This window comes from Heterocephalus glaber, unplaced genomic scaffold (genome assembly GCF_053883595.1).
Source record: "Heterocephalus glaber isolate CG9 unplaced genomic scaffold, H.glaber_assembly_v1.0 deba00001442, whole genome shotgun sequence".
Taxonomy (NCBI): Eukaryota; Metazoa; Chordata; class Mammalia; order Rodentia; family Bathyergidae; genus Heterocephalus; species Heterocephalus glaber.
This window is the reverse complement of record NW_028258296.1, coordinates 44124768-44146784: the sequence shown is the minus strand read 5'-3', so window position 1 is coordinate 44146784 and position 22017 is coordinate 44124768. Positions and strand designations below refer to the sequence as shown.

Genomic DNA, 22017 nt, shown 5'->3' with positions numbered 1-22017 from the left:
TCTTCAGGCCCACTCTGGGGAGGATATATCTCATTAAATTATCTCAATCAAAGTTTGGAGTATTGACATCATATTTGCTACCACATACTGCCAATCTCTCCCTTTAGAGTTTATGACAATGGAGATGGTGAAAAGGCCAAGGTACAGATACTGGGTATGGCCTCTCAACCAAATCAGCAGTCTGTAGTCCACCATGCATACCCAGGTCCCCTGTTATAAGATGGGGACCAGGCCTCCTCCCAACAGTGGAGCCTTTCTCCGCAGTGCATGGTGGGACCCTTGGCTCTGAGGACTGATCTCGCCATTCCAGACTTACTCCTTCCTATAGCCATACCCCACCCTTGCCCACAAGCACCTCCTGACAAGGCTTGGCTCACCTGTCTCCTGGCCAAGATGAGACCGTGAAGCTGATCGAGGTTACCTTTTGTTCATCTATTTATTTCATGCATCTTGGGCCAGAGATTTAGCTCAGTGGCACCGCACCTGCCTCACAAGTGCAAGGTCCTGATTTTGGTCCCTGGTACCAAAAAAAAAAGGTATTTCATGCATCTATTTATTAACACATTCGATGTGAATATGCTCTAGGTGCCCATAGTTCCCTCTTTAGAGACCCTATCTGCTTAGTGGCACCTCCTGCCTTCCTCTGTTCTCTCTGCTTCTGTCAAAACCTGTTCTCAGGAAAGACATTGATAAATTCATTTGCACTGATACCAGCTTAATGTGTTCTCTCTCCCAAGGATATTAACAATTTAACAGGAAACAAAGGGAAAAGGCGAAATGCTGGGATTCCAGCTTTAACAAGGGATGTCCCTGAAATCCCACAACGTAGACTGCCTATTCAGCCTCCTACTCCCCAGCTGGGCCTCCCCTCAAGATGCCCATCAACACCCAATCTTCCCCACCCAGAGACCAGACTCCCAGCTCACCCCTGTACCCCAGTTCCCAAATTTTCAGAGCCCCACTTCGTCAGCACCAGTGGTGCCTGCTCCCCAGGAACCCACTTCCCCCAGCCCCATCCGGGGCCAGGCTGAGGGGCTGGGAAGAAGGCAGAGGAAAGCAGAGGTGAGAGCTTTTCCGTTCCCTTTATCCCCCCACAGTCTGGCCCACACCCCCTGCCAGGAGCCGAGATCCAACGGTATATTCAGCCTGCAGCTGCCACTGGTCATGTGAGCCCATTGCTAGGTTACAGGGACCCAAAAATAAATCCTTCCCAACCAGATTAGAAACTGGGGGCCTTGGATGAACCAGGCTCAAAGAAAGGCAGGAACATCCACAGTGCATGTGCAGGCCGGGCCACGCTGCCAGCTTCCTATCCATCAACCCAGGCTCAGTCTGGACCCCCGAAGAAAGATTCCAGGCAGCTTTTGGGCCTTAACAATGCAATAAAATTGGGCCAGGGATTTAGCTCAGTGGTTCCACCGCCTGCCTTGCAAGCACAAGGACCCAAGTTCCATCCCTGGTACCAAAAACAAAAACAAAACAATAAATAGATCTACAGGCTGAATGGCCATCCTGGCTAGCCATCAAGGACAACTTGAGCAACCTATCCAACCTCCGTGTCAGTGGCCTGTTCCTCCAGATGCCCCACCCCAACACCCATTGCCCTGACAAAGCAGCATTCACCATTTGCCCCAGGGCCTGGTGGCAATAACTACCGATTGTCCTTTTCCAGTGTCAGGAAGGGAGATCTAGCAGTAGGCATAGTATTGGACATTTTCCCATGAACTGACTTACCCATCTTCTGGTTTGGTTTGAATAACTACATTTACAAATGGGAAAACTGAGGCTCAGCAAGGTTAAGTGGGTTCCTTAGAGCCACCTAGTTGAGTTACCAGGATTCAAACCTGAACCTATGCTTACTTGGACTAGGGATGGGGCATGGAAGAAGACAGGAAGCACAGTAGACCAAAAGGGGGGATTGCCACCATTCCCTGATGCCTGATAACTTGCTCTGAAATGGGGATAGTGCCTCTGCCTGCAACTCCCCTCACATTCTCCAAGCCAGGGCACAGCTAGGCCAGGCCACATGCCTCCTTCTCCATGGCTTCAGGCTCTGCCCTCTTTTCTGAGAAACACAGTCCAGGACCAGGGTGGGGTCATGCCTGCTGCTGGGTCTTGGGGAGGGACAGAGACTAACCCTATAGCAAGATGACATGGCAGCAGAATAGCAGAGCTGAAAGGGCCCTAAGAGGCCAGGTGTCTAACCCCTTACCTTACAGGCAAATAGGCCCAGAGGCACAATAGCTTGTTCAAGGCTTCACAGGTAGAGCATGAAGGAGGTATAACCAGAACCTAAGCCTCTGGGTTCTTAACTTTTTTTTAACCCATCACTAAGGATGCAAAGACTTGGCTAATGGCAACCTAGAGTCATTCCCACACCTGGTGCTCTTCCTCAACCCACCAAATCTCCAAGGCCCTTCCAGCTGTGTGTTCTCTTCAGGAAAGCACATCTCTTCCCTGGTCAGATTCTAAGAAGGCCCAGATTCCCATGGCTTCTCTGTACTCTTCACCCACTCTCCCCACACTATGCACATTTCTGCTGTCTCCTGAAGCCCCAGGACATCCCATTTCCACCTCCTTCCACCTCAAAAGTCCAACTACAGGCTGTATTTCATTCAAGTCAAGAAATATGCACTGATCTGTTCCATGCAAAGAGAGAAGAATACAAAGGGATACAAAGATGAGATGAATATAAATCTTCCCCTCTTGATGCTTGCAATCTAGGATGGAACAAAGCAGGTTATAACCTTTAAGAGAGTCAAACTGTTGGGGAGATCCAGAGGAAAAAGAGGACCTACTCCCTCAGGAAATCCAGGAGGGCTTCCTGAAGGAAGTGGCATGGGTCTTAAAGGTTTTTTAAAACCTTTTAAAATTGTTAATATTTTTAATTCACACATAGTAGTCATTAACATTTATGGGGTACAGTGTGGCTTTTCAAGATACACATGCATTGTATAATGATTGGATCAAGGTAAATGGCATATCTATTACCTCAGACATTTATCATTTCTTTGTTCTGGGAACATTCAATATCTTCTCAATTAGCTATTTCAAAATATTTAACTGATTGTTGACTATAGTTACCCCACTGTGCTATCGGACATTAGAAGCCATTTCTGGGACCTGAACAAGGCAACAGACACCTGTAATTCCAAAACTTGGGAGGCTGAGGTAGAAGGATCATAAGTTTGAGTTTAGCCTGGGCTACATAGTGAAACCTTATCTCAATAAAACAAAACAAAACCAAAAAACCAAAAAGTCACTCAAAGGGTTAGGATTTAAACTGGGAACAGTGAACAGAGGGTGAGGAGGAGAGTAGTGAAGGTGCAAACAGCTGGCTGGCAAATCATGAAGAATGGCAAGTTTAAGAAACCTCAGGGCACCGTGAGGTATCAAGATGAACTGAAAAGCAACTGAGTGTTGGGAAGAAGTGAGAGTAGAAAGTTACATCTGCGGGATTATAAGAGGCCTTGCAAGCTGGAGTGAGAAGCCACATGGGGAAATTAACACAGCAAAATGTTCTGAGCAGAGAAACTCAGAGCCACAGATGTGCCTAGATTTTGGGCTTTTGTGAGTCAGTCATTAAGTATTTACTGAATCCACAAGTTGAATTGAACTGGGAATTTTCCTTGTTCAGGCCCAGAGGGAGGAGCACAAAAGCACACAGGTCATGAAGGATCTGGGGCATGTGAACTATGGAAAATCGAACCCAGAGGAAAGACAGGTCAGAGATAAAGAGACAGAGAGGTCAAATGACACCCTTGTTTCCAGGCAGGGCCCTCAGTGAATCGATCCAGGTACCTGTATGTGACCTCCACTCTTTGGACAGGAGGTAAAGAAAAGCAGAATGGCAATGTAAATGCCTGGAAATTCTCCCTATAGATTTGGGGTGTCATAAGAAGTTGCCCGGCCTGATCTGCAGGGACATGGCACCCTGGATCACTCAGCCTGGGATGACAGCTCAAGGTCACTCTCCCTAGCTCTGCCTGAGAACAGTTGGGTTTCCAACTGGGGGTGCCAAGGAGCACTCCCAGGTGTCTGGGCTTTCACCCTGGGAGCGCCCCGGCTCCACATTTCCCGAGCACTTAGTCACCCCTAAGTGTCTCATCTCCAGCCAAGACAGACCCAGCTGAGCCCTAGGGCAGCCTGACTCTGCCCTTTCCAGGCTGGACACAGCTAGGCCTTGTGGTCTCTTTCCCAGCCAGTCTCCTTCCCTCTTGCTATATTCCTGGCCCTCCTAAAAACAGGACCACCCCCTATTCAGCTCTCATGCCTTTCTGTCCAAGGGAGAGCCACATGCCCAGGCCCAGAACTTTCAAGGGCTCCTTAGGGATGGAGAGGCGACTTGTGAGTGACCTCTCAGAGCAGGGTGATGGTAGCCTTCACCCACCCCCCGGGGATCCTTCTGGAGAATGGTATGTGGAAACTGTCTCTCCAGTGGCTTATTCTGCAGGGATAATCTTGGAGGATCTAAGCCAGCCTCCCACTGGGGGAGGGGCCCCCGATAGGGAAGATCTGGGTGGTAAGGAGGACCCAGCTGCTCTATTTCAGGGGCTCCAGAGTGTAGTGACAGATATGAACCACACGGGGGCAGTGCTGCCCACAAAGCTGTGAAGACTCTACACTCTCTAGTGACAGGCTTCTCCTCGCAAAATCCCCACCTGCTTTCTCCTTCCAGCGACTTGTAATCCGTGGGATCCGACCTTTTCACACTGTCACAGTCTCAGCTGGGAGAACCAGGTAGGAGGGCTCCCGAGAGGAAATACCTCCTACTCCTAGGAGGTTGTGAGGTAGATCTGGCAGGCTGGGGTCCCAGGAACAGCCCTGAGTAAACAGCAGTGTGCTGGCCACCTGTGTTGAGAGTGCAGCCCTGGGGGCTCCTCTCCTACCTTCGCTGGGCCTCAGCTTCAACGAGATCAGACTAGGATTCCACACCTTCTCTAAAGTCTTTTCCACTCTGCTTCCTGAAAATCTGAGTCAGCACCTGTTGTCTTTGTGTGGCTTTTCTCTTCAGGGCCCTGATAACTTCAGAGGCTCAGGGCCTGGGCAGGTGAGGGTGACCCTGCAGGGAATGGCAGTGAGCTCTGTGAACTAGGTTGTTCTCCTGGGAATCACAGTCAGGCCAAAATGCAGCCTTAGGACAGGGAAGGAGCCAAGAAAGCAATGGTGGGGTCTGCTGGGTCCCAGAAAGACCCCTCTAAGGGGCTTCATCTGACTATGAATGGCGGAGACTGGGGTCTGCATGGGGAGTTCCCTCCCAGACCAAGCAACCTAAAAAGCCATGGGGCCATACTGAACTATAAAGTAGAAGCAGCAGAATGCCGGGACACCCTCTCTTGGAGGCCTGCTTATTCCATACCCACACAAAAGGCCCTTCTCTACTCTCCACACTGCTCTAACTCCTGCTCCCAGCTCCTTGCTGAAAACTTTCCCCCATCCAGAGAGCAGGGCCCACAACCTCAGTTCTAGGGGAGAGGCCCTGCCTGGCTTTCCCACCTCTGGATTGCCCGGCCTACTCCCAAGCCTGCAGACTGGCCTCTGCTCACACCCTCAGAGCTCTGTTCCTTGTGCCTCTCTGACCCCAGCCACTGTCTCCCGACTCCTGTAATCTCACACCAGGCCCTGGACATTCTCTGCCCATCACCTTAGCTTCCCCAGTGGAACATCTGATCTGGCACTTGGGGCCTGACCCTCCAAGCATAAGGTATGTCCTGGTTCTGTTATCTCATCTCCTCTTTCTTCTTTGATGCCCCCATTTTCTTGCTTTTTCTGTCTCTCACATTTAGTTTCTCTTTGCTCTCTGCATTCTGTTTTCAGAGTTCTCCAAGTCTCAGAGTCTTGACAGTAGGCCTCTGCTCCCCTGCTGCTCTGTCTTTGCCTTAGTGTACACCTTTCACTTGCCACCTCTCTCTCTGTTTCACTTCCTATGCAGTGAATACACTGAAGCTGATCTAGCCCTCCCTGGACTGAGGGTATAAATAGCAAGGGAGATTGGGCCAGTAGCCAAATTTGCCTCCAGTCCTCCTCGCCATTCAGACTTGGGCATCCATGACTTATTGTGGGGAGGATCCTGGGCAGGCTCTCAGGGGTAGGGAGCTGGAGGGTCGGGGCTGAAGGCCACAGAGACAGACATGGACAGAGAAGGGTGTGGCAGGGAGCTTCGAGGTGGTGGGAGGATTCGAGTTCAGGTCAGATTCTCCCCCAACATGGTTCTGGAGTCTTAAATTTTGCTGCTGGAGAAGGAACTCTGGGCCAGAAACCCTCCCAAGGGCCACTTGAAGGCTCTGACCACTCCTCCAGGGAGCAGATGCATGGGCCCAGGTGGCTGCCAGCAGACGGCAGCTGGGGACTGGAGTGGAAGTGGTGCCCTCAGGAAACAGGCCACACACTCACCCCAGCCTGCTCTCCCCAGCCTAATTAGAGACCGGAATGGCATTGATCGTCCCTGAGCTCATTATGTCACAGCTGGGGAACAGCTGGCCAGTCTTTTCCAGGCCATTAGCTGCGCCATGAAGTGGAGAGAGGGAGGGCGTGGGTGAGCAGGATCAATACCCTGTCTGTCTGTGGGGGAAGAGGGCTGGTGGCTGCCTCCTCTGGCACTGAGCTGTGCTTCTCGGGCTACAGCCCTGGCTTGAGCTCCTCAGAGTTCACACAGGAAAGCTCAGCTCCTTCGATCCTGTGCCTGGAGAGATGGATTCCTGGCTTCTGTGAAGATGCTGACTCGGCCCACAGGGACGCTTGGAGGCTTCTGTCTCAGGGGATTGGCAAAGACTCTGATTACCTACCCGGATCAGAGGGGACCTGAAAGTCCAGCTCCTCTCCACCCCCAAGGCAAGATGACACCTAAGGCAGCTGTTTCTATTGGCCGAGGGCCACCTCTCTGTGCCCCAGGGCTCAGCAGGATTTGGTTTCCTTTCAGGTGGGGAGATGGCAGGGGATCCTCTGACCCTTGGGGAATAGAGGCACTGAAAGGAGAGGGAGGGAAAAGATGATAGTTCTCACATCTTCTCCTTCTGCTTCCCCCTGGCCTGGGCAAGCAGCCAGTCATCTGGCAGTGCTGGAAGCAGGTCCCCATACTGCCTAATCCCAGGAGTCCCACCCTCAGGAGGAGTCCAGCATTATTCAATGAGCCAGCTTTTTGCTTATGGGGTTGAAAATTGTCAAAGCTGGAAGGAACCTGAAAAGTATTCCAGCCACACTCCTCATTTTATGGAGGGGGAGAGCCAGCTGTAATAAGCCTTAAGCTGTGCCATGCCTGGCTGATTCTGCTATCAGAAGCTCATTTCAGTGCTCTCTATTCCTCTCCCCTGTGCTCCTAGTGTGTTTTACTATAGCCCTGAGGTTTCTCAGATACATGTCCTTAGGCCAACACTGGGCTACTGGGCTCCTCTCCATCCTACCTCAGCACCACCAAGGGAAACAGTCCCAGGCCCTCCTGTCCTCATGGGTCCAGCTACAGGGTTCCTAGGCATTCCCTCTGCCCCACTGAACAGAGGCCAGGCTGGTACAGCACCCTTTGCTGCCCAAAATCCACACAATGACCTCCATTTCCAGAATCAGCAGTGAATAGAGCATCAGAATAGGAATCAGCAGCCAGAATTCCAGACTTGAGTTCCTTCTGGGCCCAGCTCCAGTCCCAAAGAGCCAGCACATGGATTTAACTAGATGTATACAATGGGCAGAAAGGCCTTTAAAATGTATTCCTTGTGTTACAGATGAGGGGGCTGCATCCCAGGGAGAAGGCTCAGGCACACCCAGAGGTCCGCTTGTGATCGGGTTTCCCAACTTCCAGATGGTCAGTGTCGGTCCATTTTAGTATAAGGCCTCAGCTCTAGATCTATCCAGCAAATCCCCAGACCAAGCCCTTTCTTTGGGCTCTCAGAACAGTGAGGGGCCCAGGATCAGCCAGAAGCATATTGGTCACACCACTGCCACCAGAAGTACCCCCTTCTCAGGTGAGCCTTGGTTGGTTCAGGAGCAGCTGCTATCCAAAGGGTGGAGCAGAGGCTGCTAGGCTCTGCTGTGTCTGATTTTCAAGCCATCTGTCTGTCTGGTCTAAGAAGTGCTCAGGGCAGAAGGAGCGTGATGATAACCTGGTGTTGCTAGAATTCTCTCCAGCACAAGGATGCTCAGGGATGAAATGAATTAGAAACACAGCATTGCTCCTTCTGCTGGCTTTGGGAAGAAAGGGAATGCCCATGTGGGCTAGAAGATAACAAAGCAAGAAGACTGGGAATCGGGGAGCACACATAAAGGAGCCGCAGGGGCCAACTTCCTGAGGCCATCCACAGAGTACCTCATCTTCAGGTCTTCTCTTCGCTCCAGAACAGAGAGTGACAGCTTTAAGCAACAGGAACTAAGATACCAAACCCCTGTGGTTCCAGCTGGAATGTGGGGGCTGGTGGAGGGGATGTCAGATAACCTGGAGAAGGAAGATCAGCGTGGGATGCTTCAGGGCCAGAGGTCTGGGATGGAGGTCATTGTGAAAGCAGAGGAGTGCTCTGAGAAGTCAAAGCCACAGGAAACAGAACCCCCGAGGTAGGATGGTGCTCCTGGGAAGGGAGGTGAGGAAGATAAAAATGTCTGTGTTGCAGAAAGACATTGTTAACATCCTGACATGTGTCCCATGGGTGCCATTTGTTAGCTTTGTGGATTTTGGCAGGTCCCAGATCTGATCAGGGCAAGTCCTGATCTGTGAAAAATGCTAAGAGCAATATTTGTCTCCCAGGTTGCTGTGGCTCTAAGGCTCACATGAGGGAATGTGGGTGAAAGTCTTTGGAAAGTGTTTCAAACCATAATGATGATTTTCTTTTCATTACCTCACGGTGATATCAGCTCCTCTTCAGCCATGAGGCCTTAGGACCTTGATTCTTAAGTTGCCAGAGACTGGTTTGCATCTTAACACTGTTTACATAAGTATTTTTGTCAGGAGCAACAGAAGCAAAGGGGCTTTCCTTCTAGAAGGGACTAGCCAGGCCACACAAGCAGACGTTTATGAATCTGTAACAGCATGAACCAGGCCCCACAGGGTCTCTGCTCATAGAAGGTGCTGGAAACCGAGGCCTCCAAGACTCACACACGTCATACATGCACAGACACAGACATGTGCACCACGGAAAGCCCTGGTCTCTTTGCCATCAGTGGTGCCTTTCTAGGTGCTGTGCCTCCTCCATTCTCAGTTCATGAGAGAATTCATCTGTTTCTAAGAATAACAACATTGAGATGGTAACTGGATGAAGAAATGAAAGAGACATGAGAACTGAAAGGACAGTTTTACATTCATTAGTTGCAGTTTTCTGGGAGAAAAAAGATACTATTATGATTTATATTTGCTGGGCCAGGGATTTAACTCAGTGGTGCCACTGCCTGCCTTGCATGTGCAAGGTCCCGAGTTCGATTCCTGGTATTAAAAAAAAAAGCAGCACTGTATTTGGGGCCATGTTTTATGACTTACAAAGCACTGGCACATATGTTATTATTATTTAAGCCACATGGTACTTTCATGACATCAGTACTGAGGCTCAGAGAGGTAAACTAACTCAGATCATCCAATTGGTATGTGACAAGTAGAGTACTCAGTCTAGGTCATTTACCCCAAATCCTGATCATTCTCTATGCTGCTTTACTGCTTCTCACTTCTTATTAACTCTCAGCTCTTATCAAAAGTCTCTCCTGCCAGAGTCCAAAGATACAGGACTCTTTGTTTGCTACACATGATTTTTAATTTTTTAAATTTTGAAATAGTTTCAGATTTACAAAAAGTTGCAAAGAACTCCTGCACACCTTCCACTCAATTCCTTTGTTTCATATTTCAATGTTGTCATACTTTGTCCCCGTATGAATCTTCTCTCTGCCCTATTTTGGGGTTTTTTGTTGTTGTTGTTGTTGTTGTTGTTGTTGTTGTTGTTGTTTTGGTACCTTTGGTACCGGGGATCGAACTAAGGTCCTTGCGCTTGCACAGCAGGCAGCGAAACCACTGAGCTAAATCCCCGGCCTCTCTGCCCTATTTTGTATATATTCATTCATGGAAATTCTGACTCATGGGAGAGTATGTTGCAAACATGATGCCATATTACCCCTTCACATTTCAGTGTGTATTCACCAAACAAAAAGATATTCTCTTGTATAACCACAGCACCACATCACAACTGGGAAATTAGACTTAACACAAAACAACCATCAAATCTAAAGACCCCATTCAAATTTCATTGATTCTTCTAATAACATTTTTTATAGATGCACAAATAAGTCTAGGATCATATGATGCATTTAGTTTTCTTGTCTTTTGAGTCCATCTGGAACAGTTCCTCAGTCTTTTATAATCCTGGTATGTGTGTGTGTGTGTGCTGGAAATTAAACTCAAGGCCTCACACATGCTAGGCAGGCACTCTACCACTGAGCTACATCTCCAGCCTTTAATATTTTTGGAAAATATAGCCAAGTTACTTTGCAGAATGTCCCTCAATTTGGATTTGGTGGGCGTTACCTTAATGTGTGGTATTAATGAGTTCAGGTTATATACTTTTGTCAAGAATACTGTAGAAGTGATGCTGCATTCTCAGTTCATGTCAACAAGAGGCATAAATGCTATTTTGTGGCGTTACCCATGATATTAACTTTGATCACTTGGTTAAGATTGAGACTGCATAAATATATTCCTTGTCAAACTTTCACACACTAGTTTTAACATCCACTGCTAGTTCTTGTCTAAATCATTTATTACTATGATGGTTATCAAATGGCAATTTTCTAATTTCATCCTTTTTCTATATTTCCAAGCATCTCTCTCCACATATAAATTCATCTATTTCTATTTTACTCAAAGAGTTACAGCTTAATACTAAAATTATTTATTTTGATGCCTAAGTTGTCCTGGATTTGGACTGTGAGCACATTCTGGGTTCTCTATCCTTTTGACAGATTTCCATCACTCCTTGAGTATGTCCTTACTTTCTAGCAAAACAAGATGTTCCAGGTTCTAATTTCTAGGCTGATTTCTTTCAAGTGGAAAATGGTATTTAGAAGCCAAGACCTTGGTGCTTGGTGTCCTCACAGGCATTGTATCTTTCAGAGAGAACACTTTCATTTATGCTAGAAAGAAATATGTACACACATCTACATTTATTTATATTAAAAACATGAGTTCAAATGACTTCCCCGATTCTCACTAAGGCCACAGGGTTTGTTCCCTTTCCACATGTGTAATTACTGTCACTACCCACGAGAAATATGGCTTCTGTTGTCCTTAGTATGCTTCCTGTTTGCCCAGTCTTTTGCTTGTAATCAATCTCCTACCCACACAGATCACCTTCTTTGCCCCAGGCTCACCAAACAAGCTGATTGGAGCAGCCAAATCTCCGTCTCAGCCACGACCACATCAGCTATACTGGCTGAATCCTCCATCCAGATCGAAGGTAAGTGGGGAGAGGAAGAGTACATTATATAATTTTTAAAGGATTGGATTTATTGAAAAATTCATCACATTGAAGCCAATTCCATCATTATTCAGACATTTGTCATGTAACTCAAATATATTTGTTCCAACAACAGAGCACTTTACTGTTTCTAAAAGAGTATTTATGAAGTTACTTTGAGCCAGTATTTATGAAGTTACTGCTAGGTTAATCTGAGAAACACATTATAATTGTGTGTATGTGTGTGTTCATTTTATTTATTTATTTATTTTTTGGTACCAGGGATTGAACTCGGGACCTTGAGCTTTCCAGGCAGGCAGTGGCACCACTGAGCTAAATTCCTGGCCCCATTCTACATTTTTAAAGCTGTCTTATAATCTGTTCTTCTGTTTTATATCATGATAGAGTAAAGACCGTTTGCCCTACTGACACATTCAGAAACAAATTGCAAACAATGTGTGTCAAAGACTGATTGGTTGTTTACCAAACCATTTCCTTTTACCTCATGTGTACACAGCTTGACTACATTTCCCAGCCTCTCTTGCAGTCAGGTGTGGTTACATGACTGAATTTGGGCCAATAGAATGTGGCAGAAATGGTAAATTAAATGCCACTTTCAGACCAAGTCCATAAAACCTTCCACAACATCTTGCATGATCCTTGTCTCTTCGCTCATCTTCTGACTGGATGTTGAGGATCCACTGGAGAATTTCAAAGCCTGTAGCTGTGTGAAGAGCCAGCAGATGGGTCCTTGAATTGCTATGTAGAAGGCCGCCAAGGAAATACTTCTTCTTCTTTTTTTTTTTTCCGTTACCGGGGATTGAACTCGTGTCCTTGCGCTTGCGCAGCAGGAGGCGAAACCACTAAGCTAAATCCCTGGCCCTGGAAATACTTCTATTATGTGACACTTCCATTACTCTCAGTGACATTTGAGATTTGGGGGTTATTGGTTACATCACTTAGTTCACCCTAGCCAATGCCAAAAATAAGAGTTGCCCGAGTTTACCCTTTAGAAGTGATAAAGTATAATGTCAAATAAGACCTTCTGATCCCTACCTGAGGGTTCTTTTCATCAGATCAGACCAGATAGCATGAACTTAGTACCTTAGGAAATTCTGACCTTATGTTTCAGAATTTCTTACTATTCCGAAAGCAGGAATTTCCCCCTTAGGCTTGCCAGTATAACATTAACCTTACCTTTTCTTCTTTCCCTTTCCTAAGGGGTCTGTGACCCCCATTTACTTTGTTTTTTCTTGGATTTGTCTACATCAGGTGAAAACATCTAGTTTGTCTAATACCTGATCTCCTCAGAGGAAAGCTTATCCACCCCTCCAATTTCCTACAAGTGAACTCTGCAGTTGGTGTAAAGGTGGTGGCAGGGCCCACAGTCTGGGCTGGGCCAAAATGCCTGGTAGGCAAATTAATTTCTTCCTCTGCACTCAATCAGCCAGCAGCAGTTACTGCTCTAATGAGAAGGCTTCCCCACATCCTGTCTTTTTGCAAACTGCTAACTACTGAGTCTGCAAGTTAGCACAGCCTAGGATGCTAGAAACTGAAATTTTCCTAAAGAGGATGTTCCTTAATCTCCCTCCAGCCAAGACAAATTTTCAAGACCAAAAGAGTGAAGTGAGAGGAAGGTGGAAGTGGGGTAATCATATAGGAAAAAGGAAATTCATCCTAGAGAGATGGCCACCAGAAGCATTGGCAGGTTTCCCAGCCCAGGATTACAAGGAAACACCATAGTCAAATTTCAGAGTTAGTCAGAAATCATGATTCTATAACTAAGCAAAGCTACAAGGTCATCATGCCTCATTTCATAAGAGAAAATGGGGGACCAGAGTGATTAAGAACCATGTCTAAAGTTACAGAGGTAGTATGAGTCTCGACCAATGCTCTATGCACTTTTTTACTCTTAGCTTGCCGGTGTGATGGAAACCATTCAGTTCAAGGAATGGGAGCAGCAGATGTAATTAGGATACTAAATGCTGGCATGTGTGGTCCCTAAGGACTCATCACTCCATGCCCTTGACCAACCTCTAGCCTCCCTGAAAGCTTTGCCTGCTTCTCTGAAAATCACCCACCAGGGACTGACATAAACAGTCTGTCTGGGGTGAGTCTCTCAATTCCAAGGTGAAGCAGGAGAGGGAACATTTCCCCTTAGAACTCTAGAGCATCTGGGAAGGGGAAGTGTTTCCAGACTGGAAAGGCATGGAAATTTCCCTGAACCCAGAAACATGCTTGGAATAGTATCAACAGCCGCATCACCACTCCAGCCTAGCCTTGTTAGTGAGGCAAGCCGAAATCAGGGAGATAATTAGCTTGCTGTTATTTATTCCCCACACTAATCAGCAGCCCACTGCTTGCACAGTGGAGAGGGCCCCCACCCCGAAAGCTGTGGGGGTTCTCAGGGACCTTTAGCTACTAGCCAGGAAACAAGTAGCAGCAATAGACACAGGGCTGGGAAGAGGGACAGAGTGGGGAGGAGACCCACGCTCTGTGAAGCTTCTGCATCACTCCTGGACCCAAGGGGAGAGGCAGCCCAGGGAGGGCCAGGAGCCCAAGGCAGGGGTACAGTCCTTTTCATTTTGTTCTCGGGGCTGGGCTTTGGTCGATAAAGGGCGGCTGGTGTTCAGCTCCCTGTTCTGCCTCACTGCAGTCAAATTGCCTTTTTCCAAGGCAATTTTCAAAAAAAGATGACATTTATCAAAGCCTTCTGAGTGGTGACCTTGGTGGGAGGGAGAAAGGGTGGATGTACTGTCTGTGGAAGCAGGCATGGAAAGTGAGGAAAACCTGCAGGGAAGGGAATGCTTTCAAACCTCAAAGGTGTTGGAACAATCATGGGGAGATGGCTCTAGGTTTAGGGACAGTCACTCCATGTTCCACTGCATTCACTACTGCCCACTTCCTCATTCTCACAGCATATTCTCATTGGCATTACCTGGCTTATCAGCCACAACAATCAACTGAAGATGCTCCATTTGAATACCAATCTCTGTGAAGGGCTCGGGCCCCTGATTCAATAACTGTGTAAACTAGAGAAGCTTATGATCAGTAGCAGTTCCAGAATTTCCATTTAGGACAGTCTGAGAGACTGCCATTTGTGGAAAGGTGGATATCCTAAACCTAGCTGTGTTCGCATAGTAGCACAGTGCTGTTGTTGTTTTAATAAATATTGTGCATCAGTTTGGAGTAGCTCTGCTAAAGCACCTTCCCCTGCCCAAGCTACCTCATGTAGGCCTAGGGAAGGCCTCTCCACACTTCCTTCCTTTCTGTTCTGTGGCCCCTGGAAGTCCTTTGTACCCACTTTCACTGGCTTTCACTGTCATCATACATCTGTGTCTAATTTCCTTTACTAAGTTGTGATACTCTTTCACATTTCTACTCCTACACACTCACAAACAAGAGTTCTTGAAATGTGTGAATGGAGGTGTGTTCAATAGAGTGAATGAAAAAGTAAATGCATGGACTGGTAAAAATTTTGTTGTGATGGGAGTTTCAGTACCTTAAAATGGAAATGATTCATTATTAGATGACTGAAATGTCAGAAGACTTTTCTAAACATGGAATGGAAATCCATTTCTCTGGCATTTTCCCCCAGTTGTAAAGTACTGCCCTTTAGAGGCACAGAAAACTAGAAGTTCTTGATCAAGGTATCTATGGACACACCTCCCAGTCAATGTATATAAAATCAGATGTGTCTCTGTGTATGTGCTTGGGGGAGGGAATTCATTGGTTTCACAAACAGATCTATATTACCAAATGTAAGAGTCACTCTTCATTTCTTTACTTCCTCTTTCTTATGAAAACAAATACTACACATTTACTATTGGTCAGCTTTCCCACCACTGGGACACAATATCTGACACACACAACTTAAAAGGGGGAGAGGTTTAGTTTGGTTCATGGTTTTAGGGGATTCAGTCCATAGTCTGTTGGCCCCCAAGTCAGAAATATTTGGCAGGATGGTGTAGCAGAGTAAAGATGCTTAGTTCATGGTGCCCAGGAAGTAGAAGGGGAACACTGCTAGAGAAGAAGGGATGAGAAACCAGATATAGATCCCAAGGTCATGCCTCCATGACTCACCCAGAGTGTGCTTTATTAATTCCCTGGGCAGTTCCCAAGCCAATCAAGTTGCCAATCCACCTTAACCATCACAGGTCTCAAAATTTCCCACTCTTTTAGATTTTCCTTCTTTATTTTTGCCCTTCCTTTTCTGAAGAAAGTAGATCCCTAAGATATTACATAATTGAGCAAAACTAACCCTTCTACTCTAGCCACAGGTGATTAGATAGGGATTAGTTCACATACTAAAATTAGGGTGGGGCACACAGAGGTCAAGGTAAAGTTATTCATAAGAATTCTCCCCCTGGGCCAGGGATTTAGCTCAGTGGTTTTGCCGCCTGCTGTGGAAGCGCAAAGACCCAAGTTCAATCCCTGGTACCAAAAAAAATAAAAAGAAATCTAACTTTTGGGCCGGGGATTTAGCTCAGTGGTGCTGCCGGCTGCCTCGCAAATACAAGGTCCCGAGTTTGATCCCTGGTACCAAAAAAAAAAAAAAAAAAAAAGAATTCTCCCCCTAAAAAGTGCTCCATATTGGCTTGTAGCAATTTGACTCATTCAAAACCTCTTTTGGGGCCGGGGATTTAGCTCAGTGGTTCCGCTGCCTGCCTCGCAAGCAAAAGGTCCTGAGATCGATCCCTGGTACCAAAAACAAAAACAAAAACAAAACCTCTCTTGGGGGGAAGTAAACATCCTGGTGGAAAGGTAGGCAACTTCTGGGTTGCAAGCCTCTTTTTACCATTTCAAAACACTATTTTAATTCTCTAAGTCATGGAAGCACTGGGCCCTCAGTTACTAGCTAATAAGATAATACCACAGCTACCCTTGGGGTTCTGCACCCTCAGACTTCTTTCTGAAACTCTTCCTTTGCAGCTCGGAAGATTCTCACTAAGACATAGCATTTCAACTTTCAGAAGTGCTTATGATGACTTCTTCCTAAAGCAAAAGTTTTGTATGGCTCAGCCTCAAATATGAGCTGTCAGTTTCCTCATAATTCTCATTTAATCCTCACAAAATCCTCTAATAGTGGTTATCAAATTTAGAGGTTCAAAGGATCACCTTGGATCACCTTAAATATAGCCCCCCAGACTTCTGTCTCCAGCATTCTAAGCAAATCTGGGGCCAGCCTTGTAATCCTCTAAATTCCTTGGAGGTTCTGATGTAGGTAATTTGAGGCCATACATGAAGAACACCACCCTAAAGGCTAGCGTTTCCCAACTTCTGTGATCAAAATACTTCCCAGGTGCCTCCCATGAAGATTCTGATTTAGTGGGCCAGGGGCTCTGGAATTTGTACTGTTAATAGGCAAGTGTTATAACCTCTATTTTATATGTGAGAAAACTGAATCCCAGGTAACTTATACATAGTTGCGCAGCTAGTTGATGACTGGAGTAAGACTAGAATGCAGCCGATGTGTGTCTGTGCATATGTGCGTGTGCATGCATGTGTGTTACTGAGAATCAGACCTAGGGGTGCTAGGGGTGCTCTACCACTGAGCTATATCTCCAGCCCTTTTTTTCTTTTTTTGAGACTGGGTCTTGCTAGATTTTCCAGGCAGGATTTGAACTTGGAATCCTTCAGCTGCAGCCTCCCAAAGTACTGAGATTACAACTGTGTGCCCCTGTACCCAGTGAATCTAGCTGTCTTAAAGTCAGTCTAATGCTCTTTCTACCAAACCCCAACGTAACAGCTAAAACTTGAACACCGCAGTCAATTCATAGATGTTTGCTACATTAAACTGAATCCATATATCTTACTTTCTACATTCCAGAGAGAAGAAACTATTTCCAAAGCATATTTGCATCCCACCCCACCCAGCCTCAACGTAAGGCATGTAGCCCAGTGCTCTGCCCCAGAGGCTCAACAGATGTCTGTGAGCAAAGGCATATGACAGGATTCTGCACTGTACACTGTTCCATCAACTACTTCCAGCTATGCTCCAGACTGGAAATGAGCTGACCAGAACTGAACTCAATACTCCAACTATGATCTGACCCAAACTGAATACAGCAGAAACTCCTTTGCCTGTGGTTTCAAAGGAATGGTAGTACTCTATTAAGGGGAGCCAGACCTTGGCCTTCCTGTTGGCTTGGTATGTGCCCTCACAGGAGCTGACAGGAACTGACTGCTCTATTACTGACCTTGAGTAATAGTCCTATTCTCTCACAAGGCCCCTAGCTTCCCATTTGTCAACACCTAGATCTTTGCTCTGGTCATAACCTGGACCTAGAGTTGTGGAACACAGGCCTTGGAGAACACAAGCCATAGACCACACAGTCCACCCACACCCTTACACATCCCCTTTATCTGCTTGGCACTGCCCCCTGGTAATGTTATAATGAACTGAAAAGAGACCTGACCCAGGCAAGAGATAGCTCCTACCCACCTCCCCACATATACATAGTACTTAATGCCTCTTGGAGACTATTAGGATGTTTGCGCTTGTTAAATCTTCACAACAATCCCCTTAGGTAGGTAATTCTTATTATCCCCTCCCCCTCATATTACAGGTTAAGTAACTAGCTCAAGTCAAATAGTGAGTGGCACAGCCAGGACCCTAACCCAAGAAGCCTGGCTTTGGAGACTGCACTCTGAATCACAAAGCTACATTCTTTTCCTGGCTCTACTAGGAGCCAGCTTGTGAATTTGACTGCTAAGTTCTCTTCTAGCATTGGGAATTCTAAAGTTCTTTAGTCTGAGAAACAGTAAGGAACAGTATAAGTGTTGAAATACTTCAAACACAAATCAGTAGGCTCAGAAAGTGTTATTAGAGGAAAAACATCTATTAACTCAAAGGGTTAATTAAATGGTCACAGATCCAGAAGAAAATCCCTAACTATAAGTTTAACAGTTTAACGATAATTCCTTCCAAAATCGAAAGCACTGACTTCCTAAACTGGAATATTAACTTTCCAAATACAACACAAACTAATCAAGGAGTCATATGTTATGAAAATTAGCTGAGAAGTCTCATCATTAGCTAGGATTTCATTTTAGTTAAAAAGTTTTTAGTTAAAAGAGAGTGTTGCACATACAAGAAAAAAATTCGTATTTATGACAAAACTCCTTAATTAAAAAAATACCAAAATCTTTTTGCAGGACCACATGGCAGGAGCTCCAGGAGAGTCTTATTTATAGTGATGTTTTGGAACCAAAGTCCTCCATCTCTGGGATAGGCGCAGGCTGACTGTGGCATTGGAACCCTACCACTAGCAGCTAAAATAACATTCTGAACCATGAATTTGCCAGCCATATTTCAAAGAAACATGTATCTGACGATTTGGTCCAGGACTATTTTGAGATGTCTGCATGTGAGTATCAAAAGTCAAGAAAACATTCATGATTTAGCCATCTCCTGGAATGATCACCTCTATGAAGACAGGATAAACCTGCCACTCACTGCATGACTTGCCTTAGCTACTGAGACTGTAATATGGAGGACAGTAAGAATTACTTGCCTAAACAAAGTACTATCAGATTTGCTTGACAAACCTGAGGAGTCCAGGACTCTGAAAGGCATCTATGGCACTCCTCACCCACACCAGAAATTCCTGTTCTGCACCTAGCTAATGTGCATACCCTTGTGGTTCCACCAGACCAACTGCAGCTTCCAAGAAGTGTGTAGGATTAACGTGGAAAAGGTAAAGAGTGGCAAAAAATGGAGACTGATACCACTTGTCACAGAGAATAAACCCATGAGAAAGCATGCTAAGAAGAAAGTGAAAAAGTTAGACAGGTCAATGAAATGAGTGGGGCTTTATAGAGGCAGGGATGGGGGTGCAGGCAATAGAAGTACTCTGGGTTGATCTTAAGGGACAAAACAAAAAAATGGGAATATAGGTGAACTGCTAGATATAGAAAGGGTTCAATCCAATGGGGAGGGCTAAAATTTTAGTGCTTTAAGCAATTTACTCATCTTTTTTGATACCTATTCCAAAATAGCTTCATTTTAGATTCCCTTTCTTTTTTGCAGATGTTCCAAGGACTACAAAACTTGCTGATATCAGTAATATACTTGGAGTTCTCCAAACAATGAAGGAATATTTAAAATACTAAATTAAATTTCTATTTAAAATCTATATCTAAAAAATTTAAAAGCTGATTAGGGGAGAGAGAGAGAGAACGAACCTGAAAATATAAGTAAATGTTCCAAACAAGCAATGCTCTCGGATGTGAGAATAAGATAGACAATTCTGCAAGGCAATCTGTATATATGTTGGGAGTGAGAGCAGAGTACCTCCTAATTTCATTGAGAAAACTAGAATTTTAAAAAATAATTATGTGATAAAAGTTTTACAACTATAAGCTCATTTGATCCTTAGGATAATCTGGTGACATAAGCTCAGGCTAAATCTACTATTCCCATTTCATAGATAATGGAATGGGATTTAGTAGAGTCTCACTGTAAGTCCACTATATAGCTGTGCCTTGTCCAGTCCAGGTTTATGCTTCCTCCCTACCCTCACACCAGGCACTGAGAAGCTAACATAATGAATATGCTAATATGATACCATTATTAATTGAAGTATTAATTCAACAAACATTTTAAATGCCAAATCCATGGCAAACCCTGCCTTCAAGAGGTTTACAGTCCAATGGAGGGAGCAAATATTTAACAGACAAAAGAGCATATGAAAAGCTCTAAATGAAATGGAATCACAGAAAGGAATACCTGATTGCACCCAGCATATTAGACTACATTGCCCTAAAAGGATAGTTAACCTTAGTGAGTCTTTAAAAAGGAGGCCAAAGTAGGTTCTTGATAGGGTGTCTTCCCCAGCATTTTCTGCTCTGATTCTAAAGTCCAGTACCAGTCAGCAAGGAAACAAACAAACAAACAAACAAACTACACTCCTACTGTGAAGAAAAGCAATTCATCTAGTCTTATAACCAGGCAGGTATTTCCACCCTCTTCTGCTCACTTACTGAGCTAACCAAACAACCTTTCAAATAGTATTTAGGAACATGGGGTTAATCCATTCGAGCAAGCAGAAATAAATACTGACTATAAATAACCTGTTGCTATTTATCTTGTGCCGGTCCTCTTTTGTTGTGAATTAATAGATAGTTGTTCTGGTATAAAAAGCAGCTGTAGGAAAGTTATTACATGAGTCAATTCTCTTTCTATACCAGTGCCATCCAGTGGAACTTTCTGTGATGATATGTTCAGTGTGGTTACTGAGCCTTTACAATGTGGTTAGGGAAACTGAAGAAGTGATCTGTAATGTTACTTAATTTAAATTAACTTGGTCACATACATGTAATGGCTACCTACTTTGATAGCGCAACTCTAGACCCTTGCTGCTCAACTTGTGGTCTCTGGATCATCAACACTGGCATCACCTTGTTAACTCGTTAGAAATGCAGAACCTCAGGTACTATCCCAGACCTAACAATTCAGAATCTCTGGGGATTTTTTCTTTCTCTTTTTTTTGAGACTGGATCTTGCTATGTTGTCCAGGCTGGCCTTGAACTTGAGATCCTTTCGCCACCACGCCCAACCAGAATCCTTGTGTTAGAGCCTCAGGTAATTTGTATGCACATTAAATTTTTTTTAAAAAAAACATAGTTCCTTCCAGATGAGCTAGGACTCTGTGTTGACCCCTCCAAATTATAGACACCCACTCTTAATATTAATCTCCAGCATAAAGGAGAAATTTTGCTTTCTTTGCATCTGTCACTCCTTTACCTTTTAGACACGCCAAAAAGAGAAAAGGGAGAGGAGGAAAGAGCCAGGAACACTGGGGTTTAAAGAAAGTATAGGATGGAAGGATGAAGGATGAAGGATAGGTGGGGAAAGGATGTATTCATCTGGGATATCTGCACAAAATAGTGCTTTTTTGACAATTATTGAATATGGATGATGGGTATATGGAAGTTCGCTATATTATTTTCTATACTTTTGTGTATGTTTGAATTATTTTTTTTTTAAATTTTGGTACCAGGGATTGAACTCAGGTCCTTGTGCTTGTGAGGCAGGTGGTGGCAACACTGAGCCGCCTAAATCCCCGGCCTCTGAAAATTTTTAATATTAAAAAAATGGGGGCCAGGGATTTAGCTCAGTGGCACTGCACCTGCCTCACAAGTGCAAGGTCCTGAGTTCAATCTCCAGTACTGGAAAACAAAAAGTGGGATTTCAGAGATATATGTGTAATAAGCAGCCCAAGATGCCCTCCAATGATCTGCTGCTTCTGGAATTCATTTCCTTGTGTAGTCTTCCATATTGAATCAGGAATTGTCTATGTCACTGAAGTGGTAACATGCAAAACTTTAAAGAGATAAATCATTGTGACTTCTGTCTTGCTCCCTCCTGCTCTGAGGGAAGTCAGCTCTATGCTATTAGGGCACAAGCACAGGACAGGGCTTCAAGGAGAGGCACCAGTTTTTCCTCCCAACAGCCAGCCACACTAGGAAGTGATCCTCTGCAGAAGTTGATCCTCTGGCTGCAGTCCATCCTTCCAATGACTGCAACTTCAGTTGACATATATACCTGTGACTACACAAGAAACCTCCAAGTTAGGACGGTATACCATGCCACTCTCAA

The 22017-nt window shown here is 45.3% G+C and overlaps 1 long non-coding RNA gene across 1 annotated transcript; it reads left to right on the top strand.

The window, feature by feature from the left end:
- The first annotated feature begins 4630 nt into the window (after positions 1 to 4630).
- Positions 4631 to 20931, top strand: LOC110351033 (uncharacterized). Its single transcript, XR_002398057.2, has 4 exons — positions 4631 to 4740; positions 11323 to 11414; positions 18573 to 18784; positions 19447 to 20931. It is a non-coding gene; the product is annotated as an uncharacterized LOC110351033 (long non-coding RNA).
- The last annotated feature ends 1086 nt before the right edge of the window (positions 20932 to 22017 follow it).